Genomic DNA, 13,330 nt, shown 5'->3' with positions numbered 1-13,330 from the left:
AGGCCCACCAATTCCTTGTTTCAGAATTGTTTGAGCGAGGTACTGTCTATGGGGCAGAAACATTAAATACAAGCCAAAGAGAGGAGATGAAAGGAAAAACGTAGAATATATAGATGGAGAAGAAAAGGAGGGAATATTAGGAAAGAGTGACTCCTAAGAAAGAGTATGCGTCTCTCTGAGTGAGACTACAGGCATACAGTCAGCTGCAGTCCAGAAGCCATACTGCCATGACCTCCCCTATGCCTGGAATGACAAGCTTGATACCTGCTTTTGGCTGCAGTATCCTGGCGGTACCACCTCGCTTGCTTCTGATTACTGGACTTCAGGATTCTCCAAAACATTCACAAAGGCTACGTGCCCAGGAATTTATAACACACTCCATAAGAAGGAGCTGCTCAGGACAGCGAAGCATTTTCTTAAATCTAGACAAACTCAAGGCACGCTGGAGAAAATAATTATTCATATACTGATGAATAACTTGGGATTTAGCTGTAAATGCATACAACTCAGTTGTTCCCCATCTTACCCAGTGCATGCTTAATTGGCAGTCTCAGCAAAGCCTTTGTATTCTTCTTACAGTATCGACTAACGGTCCAGTTTTGGCATGGTTTGGTTTGGGTTTTTTTTGCCAAGGCCCTCTGTCAAAGTAAGAGGTAACTGCTTGCAATGTGACTGTGTTACTTCTCCTTTGCGTTCTTTTCACCAGGTTTCACAAAGGGGCATTTTGCTGCACGTGTATCCAGATTTGTATCTCTGCGTGGTCAGAAATAGACTTACTTGTTCCAATGAGTCGGTAGACTCTGGTGTACTTTCCCTGAAGGCAGGGAGGCAGGGGAAGTCCTGGAGAGAGAAAGAACACATGAAGCATTCAGTCAGTTAAAGAGCAGGTAAGACTCTCCAGAAATGTTCTGCAGTCCCAGGGAAATGTAAACAGCCCTGTGTGTGTTGGCCCCGACGTCAAGTTCATGTCCTACTTCTCTGAGGTACCTGAGATGTCCCTGAGATACCTGAGGTACATAGCCTTTAGGTAATTGCCCATGTAGTTAGTATTACAACGAGCCTAGAAGTGCGTACAAGACCAAGGATCTCTCATGCAGACTTTGAATAGTGATCCATCAGGCTGCCCAAATGTCTACTGTGGGAAAAAAATATTTTCAGGGTAGAGCTAGCCTTTGAATAGCCTTTTAATAGCCTTAGTGTTTTGAACAGGTGCTACATAACCTCTGCTCTGAAACTTGGAAAATTTGCAAATTGCAAGTTGCAAAATTTGCAAAATTGCAATTGAATTCAAGAAAATTGGTCACCAAACTCCCTGGCTTTGGTTTGTCGGGGTTTTTTGGTGCTACAGAGTCAGAAAGTGGGGAAACCCGGAGTTTTGTTTACTTACTCTCTCTGCTTTGCTCCTCTTTGTTTCTTTTCAGCTTTTCCTCTGCAGTCACAAGGATCAAAAACATTTCCTCGTAATGAAAACTGAGATTCTTAAGCATCTCTGGGTGTCCAGAGCCTGAGCTTGAAGTAAAACACAAAAGGCTAAGACAGTAGTCAACGGCATCGAAATGCACAATTAACTATCTTCCAGTATTTAGGCAACCACAGGACTAATGACAAACAGGAAGGCTTTCCAAACACAGTGAGCCCAAACATTCACTAAGAATTCAAGTGAAGATTCTGTTTTCCAAGTCATCTGCCAGCTTTTTCAGTTACACAACATGCTACCCTTGCTAAAAGCAATCTAATCAGCAGGCAGCAAAAGTTCCATTTTGGAGCTCACCCTACTGTTTCGTTAATAGGAATAGGTTAAGAAGTTTATCTGATTGAGGCAGAGAGGCACAGAAGACAGCTTCAGAGAAGTGTAAGGCAAGCAAAGAAAGGAATGAATCTAATCTGACTTCAGCTACATACAGTGGACGTTGTTCTGTGTAAGTACTGAGAAATTACCTATAAAAGACATGAGAACATTATAATTTAGCTAAGTGTATAACCAGTGCTTTTTCCAGCATCTGAATGATAAGTAAACAGATATTTTCTTACCAACTTTTTGATTTTGTATTTTGATTAGTGTCCTGTATTCGGTTAGATCCTTTCTGCCCCTGTGCATCACTCATAGGAAGGTTGCGTGGGTAATCTGAACATACTCATTTTATCCAAGCAGATGCTCTCCTGAAGCTCCACACCCGTAGTGTTTCACTGGTGACTGCATGCCCACACATACAGCTGAAGCCTCCTTTCTGTCTCCTGGATGTCCCAGGTCTCCTGTTCTGTAGTTCCTCAGCTTTGCAGCTATCTTCAAGCATCTGACTGAAAGGGAATCGGACGTTGCACCTTAGAACGCAGTGTGTTTGCTGGCTGTATGGAGAGTGAATTGTTAAAAGCGAAAGCAGTCAATTACGCTCTGTTAGTTTATATGCTTAAGAGGACCATAAGCAGCAAGGCAGGGCGTTGTACCAAAGGAAAGGACTACTCTGTTGAAACGACTGTTTCAGTGTAATGGAAGAAGTGTAGTGATGTTGCTGTGTACTCCTAACTACAATACATTCAGTATACAGCAAATGTTTCCATAGCATTTCTCTCACATTGTCGTATGTTCTCTGCAGTAGGTACAAAGGCCTCATTAGGTTGAAGAGTATTTTCTGTCAAACACATTTTTTAAGCTTAGTCATACAAACCTCGGAGGACAGTCTTGTTACAGACTGTAAATGCTGAAAAAGGACACTATACTATATGCCACTGGCTGCCTAATGGGTTGAAGAAGTAGGCAATACTACATGAATACAGGAAGGCATATACACTGTTGGCTAACAACTTAAATCACACGGACTAAGCCTTTCATTTCTAAAAGTCAAAATCACAAGCTGAACAGCTTTTGAAAAAGGTTGCTAAATACACATGGGTGTGCTGCATTCCTGTTTGTGTACTATTTACTTTTTCATAAGAAGTATCTTCTATCACTGTATGAATGTTCTCTGAGGCATAATGATGGTGTTTGGATTTTAGAAAAGCTGTAGGCCATTACTTTTTTCCCTACAATTCATTTTACTGAATAATTAACAGATTACATTATGTCACCTGATTAGAATATATTAATTAAGCTTAGAGACTTTGTTCCGTTCACATACTAAATATTTCATTTCATTTGCTGTGTTTGGAGGACATAATTCTGGGCCGGTCGTATGGTACATTGGCACATTATGGAAGGATTGGACTCTCACCCTGACTGGAGGAAAAGATTAAAGAAGCTGTAAAGGAGACCACATGACTATGGAGTAGGTTGTCTGAAACCATGAATGGCCTGTCAGAGAGCAAGAAAAACAGGAAGCAAATGGCTAGGAGGGAGGGTCAGGCAGAGGAACGGTTTGGTTTATTTCTAATAACGGAAGTAGAGATGTGCGATTTTGCTGTTGCTGTTCCCTTGTGAAGAATGTATTTTAAAGGTGGGTTTTTCTGTCCTTGAAGGCAAGGACAACACTGGGAAGTACGCACAAAGTGAGGTCAAGAAGACTGAACAGTCTCAGCTGAAATAAAAATGACAGGATCAGCAGAAGAGAGAGAAAACATTTATCCTAGAGCGTAACGGGTCTTTCCTAGCAGTCCTAGATTTCAGTCCATTTCCTTACTAGCAGAAACTGCACCTGTGTCATACATCCTGGTATGTGTCCTGAGGAACTCCCTGTTCCTACTTGGTGATGCTAATATACAGGATTTCATTTAGTCGGTATGTTAGAACATTTGTTTTATGTCTTGGTACACATACCAACTAATGAGCCCTCATGGGTTCATATGGAGTTATGGAAGTATTGCCAACCTGTATGAAAGATGGGAAAAGAGGGGTAGAAAGGTTGAATAAATTGCCCAGTATTACCTAATACGCCAGTAAGAAGGCCAAAATTGCAGCTCAACATGCTGTACTCTTTGCTCCAAGCAGTGCTACCTTGGGACCACCACTTTAAAAGAGTTCTGAAGTAACCATAAATTTGTATGTGAAAATATTGAGCTGAAGGAAATCACCACTAACAAAGGGAATCTGAGTCTGCCTGTAGTCAGTGGAGTTGTAGCTACCTAAGCCAATAAATAGAAACGGCAATGAGATGATGCTAAAGCATCTGCCCAGGCTGTTCTCTTGCTGATGCATGATTGTTTCTGCTGGTACATTGGAGAGTTTCGGATCCGAGTCCTTTATTACACTAATTAATTCCACATATTTTTGGTGCTTATGCATTTGAAATTTAAACAATCGCTTTCCCCTCTTTTTTTTTCCAGCATATGTGTATGTCTCTAGGAAGTGCTTGCAGCTTGGAATGGCTCTGATTTCCTGTTTTTGAGCAAAAGCATGAAGCAGTGGAAAGTCAGTAGTAAGTCAAACACAGTACAGAACTTACCTTCTCCTATCACCGCTGCTTTTGCTGCACGTATGTTAACGCAGTGCAGGAGAGATCTAGGGTGGATGCTGAAGCTGAGAAAAGCCACCACACAGCCCAGCTTGGCCAGCCCGAAGCTGACATAGATGAAGTCAGGTCCATTACCCATCAGCAGGGCCACTGTGTCGCCTGTTTTCAGATTCCCAGAGTGTAGGAAGACCTGCGCTACCCTGCTGATCCTCCTGTCCACATCCTGGTAGGTGTTCACCTTCCCTTCGGAGATGAGGAACAGCTTGTGGGGAATCTTTCCCACTCTCTGCATGAAAAGGTCAATTATGGAGAGAATTCCACTGCTTGCCCACTTCTTTGCTCTTGCTTTTAAGCTCTTGCGCCTCAAGAAGTAGATCAGATCTTCCCAGAAAGATGGGAAAAAGGTCTTCAGAGACACAAGCAGCAACACTAGTCCTCCAGCAACTGTCAAAAGCCACGTGCATAGCCACGTGCAAAGCGACAGCCCCGTGCAAGCCCATATTATTTCCTGGGAGGGGGGAGGGAAATAATAGATTAGCTATTTCAGAGGTATAAAATACATTACTATAATTAATAACGAGTTTTAAGACAGAGACTGGGAGTTAATAAGCTAATTACAATTCCACCATTTAATTTGAGAACTTTTAAAAATACCATATTGGAGTTCACTAGAATACAAAGGCCCAGAACAATATAAAAAAGAAAAAGGCAGTAAAGAGTGAAAAAGGTTGTGCAATTTGTCAGGACAGAGGAGTTCATCCAGAGTAAAGAATGTGGCCAGGGTGACAGTAGAATGAAAAAGACACTGGCAATTAAAAACAAGTTGGAAGTTTAGAAATGTAAAAAGGATCCAAAACCCCAATGAAACAAAACGAATTCAGGAAGCAATTTGACACTTTTTTTTTTTTAAACTTGGAGTCATAATTTTGTCTAGATTGTTTTTTGTACCCTGGCAAATCCCAAAAAAGTTGGAAACAATCAGTTAATTCGTATGGTATCGTATGTGTATTATGGATGTATGCTAAGTATTGTGCATCTGTAAGATGCGCCCAACATGCTCTTCTTCGCTGCCTGCGTTGTTTTTGTGGTCCCATGGAATTTGAGACCATCATCTAATCCTCCACAGGTTTGAGCAGTCTGATGAACATGCACACATTTCAGGCAATACACTGTGTACCTTCTCAGATAGCCAGGTTTCACCTCAGGATTTTCTGGCATTTGCAATACATGGTGATTCATAACTTTGCATTATTTATCATCTTTTCAGTATTTAGAACAGCACCCTGAAGTCTCAAACAACATCATGCACAAGCACGTACTAAGATTTGGAAAAAAACCTTTCTAGCGTCAGTGTTATTAACTTTGTTAGCGTATTTCAGGCAACCAGTAATTGCCATCTTTTGAAACGGTCATCGAGGAGGACTTGTGAAGATCACACAAGATCCCTACAATCTGACGTGCATAACATCGACCGGTCTCCTTTTTGAAGTTTCAGCCATGATTACTACAAATACTTGAAACACCTTGTGTGACAATCTAGGATTCAGGAACACTTGAGCAGTCTGGGAGCCTTTTCTAAATGATGTGGCCTCCACTCTGCAGTTTAGAAATATTTTACTGACAAGCTGGACTTTTGGTATGTTCATCAAGCTTGCTTACATTTTTCACAACATTCCGTGACTATACTAACTTGTGGATTTTTTTGCCGCAGGCAGGGTCTTGTATGTACCATAAAGCATAGGTAAAGTTGTGTGGGTAAAAGAGCAGGTAAGACTCTCCAGAAATGTTCTGCAGTCCCAGGGAAATGTAAACAGCCCTGTGTGTGTTGGCCCCGACGTCAAGTTCATGTCCTACTTCTCTGAGGTACCTGAGATGTCCCTGAGATACCTGAGGTACATAGCCTTTAGGTAATTGCCCATGTAGTTAGTATTACAACGAGCCTAGAAGTGCGTACAAGACCAAGGATCTCTCATGCAGACTTTGAATAGTGATCCATCAGGCTGCCCAAATGTCTACTGTGGGAAAAAAAAAATATTTTCAGGGTAGAGCTAGCCTTTGAATAGCCTTTTAATAGCCTTAGTGTTTTGAACAGGTGCTACATAACCTCTGCTCTGAAATTTGGAAAATTTGCAAATTGCAAGTTGCAAAATTTGCAAAATTGCAATTGAATTCAAGAAAATTGGTCACCAAACTCCCTGGCTTTGGTTTGTCGGGGTTTCTTGGTGCTATACAGTCAGAAAGTGGGGAAACCCGGAGTTTTGTTTACTTACTCTCTCTGCTTTGCTCCTCTTTGTTTCTTTTCAGCTTTTCCTCTGCAGTCACAAGGATCAAAAACATTTCCTCGTAATGAAAACTGAGATTCTTAAGCATCTCTGGGTGTTCAGAGCTTGAGCTTGAAGGAAATCTTTTTACTTCCAAAAAAGTTGGTGCCCCCCAGGACCTCCAGGGCTGTTTCTGCTTTCCAGCCAGGCAGCCTGCCGCAGTGCTGGTGCCGGGGGTTGTCCCTCCCCAGGTGCAGGGCTTTGGGCTTCCCCGTGCTGCAGTTCTTGGGGCTGATGCCTTGGCAGGGTACGACCCCAGGTTGATGCAGAGAGCAGCACCATTGGTGACTCGGCGCAGGAGGAGGGTTTGGGTGCCGCCGTAGGGAGGCTGCCCCGGGCAGCGCAGGCTGGTAGGAGAGCGGAGCCCCGCGACGTGGGGCAGAGGGTGCGGTGAGGAGGAGGACGGGCCTGGGGTGATGAGCGATGGGGCACGGGCTGGCCCTGGAGACCCCCCGGCTGGAAACATCTGTCCGGGGACCAGCTGCAGAGATGCAGGCCTGGAGCTGGGCCGCACTTGCCTGCGGGCAGTTTATTTGGATTGATAGATCTGGGGCCTTCTGATGGACTTGCAGGCCGGCTCGCGCCCCAGCTGCTGGCCCGGCCCTGGTTTCGGCAGCTCCTGGGGCCTGGTCCTAGTTGGGCCGGTGGGGTGGCCTCTTGGGTGGCTGGCAAGAGTCCGGGGAGCTGCCGGCCCTCCTCTTCGGGGCTCGCCAAGGCCCTCCAGGGGAGCGGTCCCTGCCCCGGCTGGGAGTGGAGGGACCTGCCCCAGCCTCACACGCATCCTCCTGCGGCTCTTCCTGCTCCCCGTGGGTGGGAACGGGGGCGTCGGGGGGGCTGCTGGGACCCCCACGAAGAGCAGCGCTTGAGGTGCCGGGGCGCTCCTCTTCGCCGGCTCCCGCAGGGCTGCCGGAGGGGCCTGGGCCAGGGGCAGGAGACCCCCTTCGGGAGGCAGCAGGCCGAGGGGCAGCCGCAGGGCTGCCCTCCCGCTCCTCGACGGCATGGCCGTCCTCGAGGCCCAGCAGGCGGTGGGCCTCCCTGCTGCAGCGCTGCACGGCGACGTTGATCAGCTGCCGTACGAACGTCGCCGCGCGATCCTGGAGGCTGGCCTGCAGCAGCCGGACCAGGACCCCTTCGTCCAGCCCAAAGAAGCCCAGGACAGACAGGATGAGGTCCTCCAGCACAGCTGCCGTTGAAGGCTCCTCCTTAAAGATCAGCCCCAGCTGCTGTTGCAGCCAGGGCAGAAAGCGCTGGAGGAGAGCTGGGTGCTCGTCGAAGAGGGAGGCCCAGGTGTCGGGCTGGAGGCCGCTCACTGGAGGCCTGGGCCCCGACTCCACCACCCGCGGCTGGGGTGTGACAGGGCGCGGGGGGCTCTGGGTGGCTGGCTGCCTGGGCGCTCCTCTTGCCTGGCGGGTCCCAGTCGACGCTGATGCCAACCCAGATGGTCTCAGGACGACCTCTTCAAAGTTATCGTCCGCCCGCACCGAGTGCACGATGGACTGCACTCTCCTCTTGCAGAGGGGGCACTCGGGCTTGCTCTGAGCCCACCGCAGGATGCACCCGTAACAGAATTGGTGGAGGCACGGCATCACGTAGGCAGCATCATCCCAGCTGTCCAGGCATACTGGACAGCGGTCGCCTACCTCCATGGCCATGCTCTCCACTCACTGCGGTGGGCGGGGGGAGCCGGGGGTGATGAACTGCTCCCTCCCTTTGGCGCTGCAGCAGCGGGTGTTGTGCTGGAAAAGGAAGAGAGGCCACGGTCATTGGGTGGCCCGGCGAGGGGTGGAAGAAATGCCCAGGTCCCTCAAGAAGGAAACCCTCCCAGCTCCCCAGGGTGAGGTTTCCCCACCCAGCTCACCGCTGCTGCTTCGAGCGCGCCTCCTGGGTGCCCCGGCTGCCTAAAGCTGGCAGGGCCGGGGATAATCTGCTGACGGCTCTGGGGTCGGGCACAGAGAGCTGCAAGCAACAGCTCCCCAGTCAGGACACCAGCTCCAAGGCCTCGCTCAGCACTCCAGCCTCACAAGCTGCTCAGCTGGAGTGTGGGCATGAGCCAGCTCAGTGGGACTCAGTGCCCGCATAGGAGCAGCGAGGGTCGCCTGGTCACCATCGCTAGGTGACACAGCCCATCCGTCGCTGACAACAGAACCCATCGCTCGGGGACTCGGTGACATCAGGGTTTTCTCCTCTCTTTCTGCCCTAGCTGGAGGGCACAAGGGTGATCCCCTTTGCTCAGCACCCACCAGGCCTCATGAGGGCACTACATCCCACGTGGGGTCCCGGAGACACGTTGACAGAGCAGAGAGGCTCAGGGGAGGCAAGGAGGGTCTGTGGGGCTGGGGCTGGTTCAGCATGGAGCAGAGGAGGCATCGGGGCACCTCACAGCACACCCCGGTGCCTATGGGGAAGGTATCAAGGGGATGGGGACAGGCTCTTCCCGGCACTGCCTGGTGGGAGGGTGAGAGACGGCGGCACCTCCTGAAACTAGAGAGGTTCAGGCTGGAGGTAAGGGATCAAAACCAAAATCCCTGTGAGGATCATGAAGCACTGGAGTGGGTTGCCCAGAGACGAGGTTGGATCCCTGAGCCTGCAAATCAGCCTTCAAGACCTGAGTGGCCACAACCCAGAGCATCCAGATCTATATTCATTGTCGACCCTGCCCTGAGCCAGTGCAATTCTGTTCTCAGCATGGCGTCCGATGAAATGCTGAGAGACCAAGTACTGGTTTTTAATACTGTTCCTCCCTGGTTTCAGGGGAGCTGCCACAAGGCACCATACGTGCCAGCAACTCATCTGGGCCCCATGAAACTCTGGTGAGGGTGAATTTTGGCCTCTGAGTTTCCTATGATATCCGATAGTGGTCAGAACTTCAAAAGTGCAGATGTTCCCAAATGAAAAATCGCAAAGCTGACGTCCTTAAAGAATAAGACAGCCACTTGAATTGCATGGCATATATTTCAGGAATGGCCTTTAGAAACATGGACACTTTCTTCTTCCCATCTCCCCTAGCAGCTAGTGCTGGAATATTTTGTGGAACATTTTAGGCAGCCACATGTCATCTACATATACGTTCCATAATGTAACGTCTCAATATTCCAGTGTAGTCTATAAGCATAGCAGCTCACGCCACAGTACAAAAGCAAACCAAACTGCTTGATGTTTTGGTTTAGCCTGACAATATTTGGCCACAAAACGTCTTGTTCATGCTTTTGGAACTAGTCATTCTAACATGCCATAGAAGACCTTCTTAAGTGCCCACTTCATGAAGAAATGTAGCTAAGTGCAAGGTAGTATTTCTTTCTTGTAGGTCATATTAATAAATGAGTGTAGCAGTCACTGTAAGTGATCCAAACCATGCCACTGAGGTTGGCTCCTTTGCAAGTACGCTTTTATACCAAGTCTACTCTAAAAATTCTGGGATGTAGATTCTGCTCTCACTTGCAACAGGGTACCTACCTAAGGACAGAATGCAGCATGTAACTTGCAATGTTACTTGCCAAAAAATCTTCCTTTATTTTTTTTTTCTTTCTAGTGTGAAGAGTTTTGCATACACTTAAATTTATAGCATACAATTAAGAACTGTGTACATTAATACTAGATCATCTTGTTATATGCATTCTGCACAAAAACGCACTGCAATTGACAGGTATTAAAATGTGACACAATTTCTACATTTTTAAATTTTGTTACGTAAAAGTATTTTTACAATTCAACATTAAAGAAATACAAATAAAATATTTCAGTACAAAAAGATTTGTGTTGTTCATACACTGAACGTATTTAAAGATGTTCTATACCAGAAGTATTTTACAATGCATTTGAAGGAATTACAGCGTTTTAAAGAACTCTTTCACTTGTAAAACTGTGTCAAAATGGAAGTGGCATCCACGTCAGTCCACCATGGTGGAGAGAAAGCAGCAGTTTCCTTAGATGGTGATTTCCATTTTGTTTGAGACGTGTGAAAGCTGAATGGAGTTGTGGGTTTTACCAGGATGGGAGCATAAGGATTACTTCCTCAGTTCTCTCCACGGGAGTCTCAAAGGGTCAAAAAAAGGAAGGGATGAACAAGAGCACTTTTCATCTCTGCAGCAGAAGTTGCAGGACGTGCGAGAAGGATTAGGCCTCATCTTGTGAAAGGGTAAAGCGATGTCCTGGACCCTCAGCTGTGCAGATGCTCAATGAAGGTTCAGATCCTGCTGTGCCCATCTTTCTCGTAAAAGGTCTGAAAAGCAATCAGATTTTCAGAGTGTGTGGTGACTTACAGCTGGAACAATGTTGTGTGCAACTCTGCGTGAGGAAGTTATCATAAAAACAGTCAAACTAATCAGACAAATGGTTCAGCGTGTACAAATTTCTGTATGAGCGCATCTTACTCATGTTATTTTTGAACCCTCTTCTGCTTGTAGGTCTGCAAAATGCCTTACCTAGTGGCTAGTGTGCAAGTCAGTTTTGCCATTAAGGGAGGAATACTTCACTAAGGTGAGCACTGAAGGTACTAGAAGTGAGTCAGTGAGAGCTGCCAGGGGAGAATACCTAGGAAAGGGCATAAGACAGAGGCAAGCAAATGGTGGTACTTTTGCAGCACGCTCACCCAGCAGTTTGCAGCTCAGAGACTTCCTGAATGTGTCTTTGTGTGTGAAAGCTCTCCAATGGGCTTTTCTTTTGGGGGCTTGGATTCCTTGGTTTTGAACGTTTCAAAAGCTTAGTATGCACAAAACTGAGCAGCAAGAAGTTCCATTGCTTAATTACACCAAGAACCACCGCCTGCTTACTGTCAGGCATCCATCTGCTGCTTGCATTTCATGGCACCTTTCTTTTCATTACGCTATTATCCTAAAATACACCGGTACATTGCGTGTTGCTCTTATTCAGACTACCCATATCTCTCGCTTTGATGGGGGTCACTGTATTTGCCACTCAGAAATTATGAAGGTTCCCCAATGAACAACCGCTGTAGAAGGTTCACCCAGTTGCCAAGCCGCATCTTTTGTCCCTTTATTCTTTCTTCAGATCTCTTTTCTTTCCTTGCAAGTGCAGCTACCTCTAGACCAAATTTAATCCAAAGAGGGCAGTATTTCATCGATTTTGACAAATAGTTTCCCAACTTCTAGTACTCTGAAAAGTGCGTGGTACAGCTTGTGGGGCCCTCAGAACATTCTCTGATCAGGGTTTACTTTTCAGCTCTGCATACTGCCTAGCTTCCAGAGCATGTTTTACAAGTAATGAACACATTCCTGCTTAAGCTAATTAAAAATAAGAACTCCAACCACAATACCTCACATTCAAAAAGATAGTATCCTGGAGGATTTTTACTAGATCCTGGGGGAACTTTACAATGTTACAGGGCATCGTGAGAAACAAGGGTTAAAAGTAAGAAAGAAAAGTGCAGAGAAGATACTTTGTAAGAACTGCACCCCGTACTTAGACATATTAGAGATAAAGACTGTCTGCACTGACTCTCTGCTGATAAAGATTGTCTTCACTGACTCTCTGCTAACTAGCAATAATGATTAGCGCAAGGACGAATCGTAGAAAAATAGAAAAGACTGTCAAAATAGTGCCCTAGAGTTAACTTGTCTCATTATAATCTCATTCTAATACTAAGGAACACACCTCCTAGCTAGAAAACACCCCCAACCCAATTAAGCCCCCTACTCTCAGCATGCGTGGTGAATTAAAAGAGAACTGTAACTTTAAGATGAAGTAAGAAAAGTATTAACCAAGAGTTAATTACGGGGTAGAACCAGGAGGCGTAAGTAACTTTGTTAACTGTTTTAAATACCTGTCATGATTTTAACCCGGTGTGCATGTTAGGAGGAGAAATCCCCTTGCACCCGGCGCCGCAATAAACCAATGTCAGCTTTATAACTCTGTGTGAGTTGTGAAGTCTGTTTCCGCGTTTCACCTGCCAGAACAGACTGAGCCCTGTCCCAGTCCGAACTGGATGCCCTGGCCCCGCCCCGGGACAGACTGGGATCATTCCCAGTCGAAACTGGATCCCCTGGCCCCATCCCAGCATAGACTGCGATAATTCCCAGTACAAACTGGATCCCCTGGCCCCCTCCCATTACAGAGTGGGCCTTGTCCCAGTCCAAAATAGATCCCCTGGCCCCCTCCCAGTCCAGACCGGGATCATTTCCAGTCCAAACTGCATCCCCTGTCCCCTCCCCGTACAGACTTGGCCCTGTCCCAGTCCAAACTGGATCCGCTGGCCCCCTCCCAGGACAGACTGGGCCCTGTCCCAGTCCAAATTGGAGCCCCTGGCAACCTCCCAGCAGAGACTGCAATCATTCCCACTTCCAACTGGAGCCCCTGGCCGCTCCCAGTACAGAATGGGCCCTATCCCAGTCCAGAATGGAGCCCCTGGCACCCTCTCAAGACAGACTGTGATCATTCCCACTCCAAACTGGATCCCCTGGCCCACTACCAGGACAGACTGGGCCCTGTCCCAGTCCAAACTGGATCCCCAGGCCCCATCCCAGGACAGACTGGGATCACTCCCAGTCAAAACTGGATCCCCTGGCCCATTCCCAGGACAGACTGGGATCATTCCCAGTCCAAACTGGATCCCCTGGCCCCCTCCCGGTACAGACTTGGCCCTGTCCCAGTCCAAACTGGATCCCCTGG

This window comes from Gavia stellata, unplaced genomic scaffold (genome assembly GCF_030936135.1).
Source record: "Gavia stellata isolate bGavSte3 unplaced genomic scaffold, bGavSte3.hap2 HAP2_SCAFFOLD_68, whole genome shotgun sequence".
NCBI classification, from domain to species: domain Eukaryota; kingdom Metazoa; phylum Chordata; class Aves; order Gaviiformes; family Gaviidae; genus Gavia; species Gavia stellata.
Note: the sequence above shows the minus strand (reverse complement) of the source record.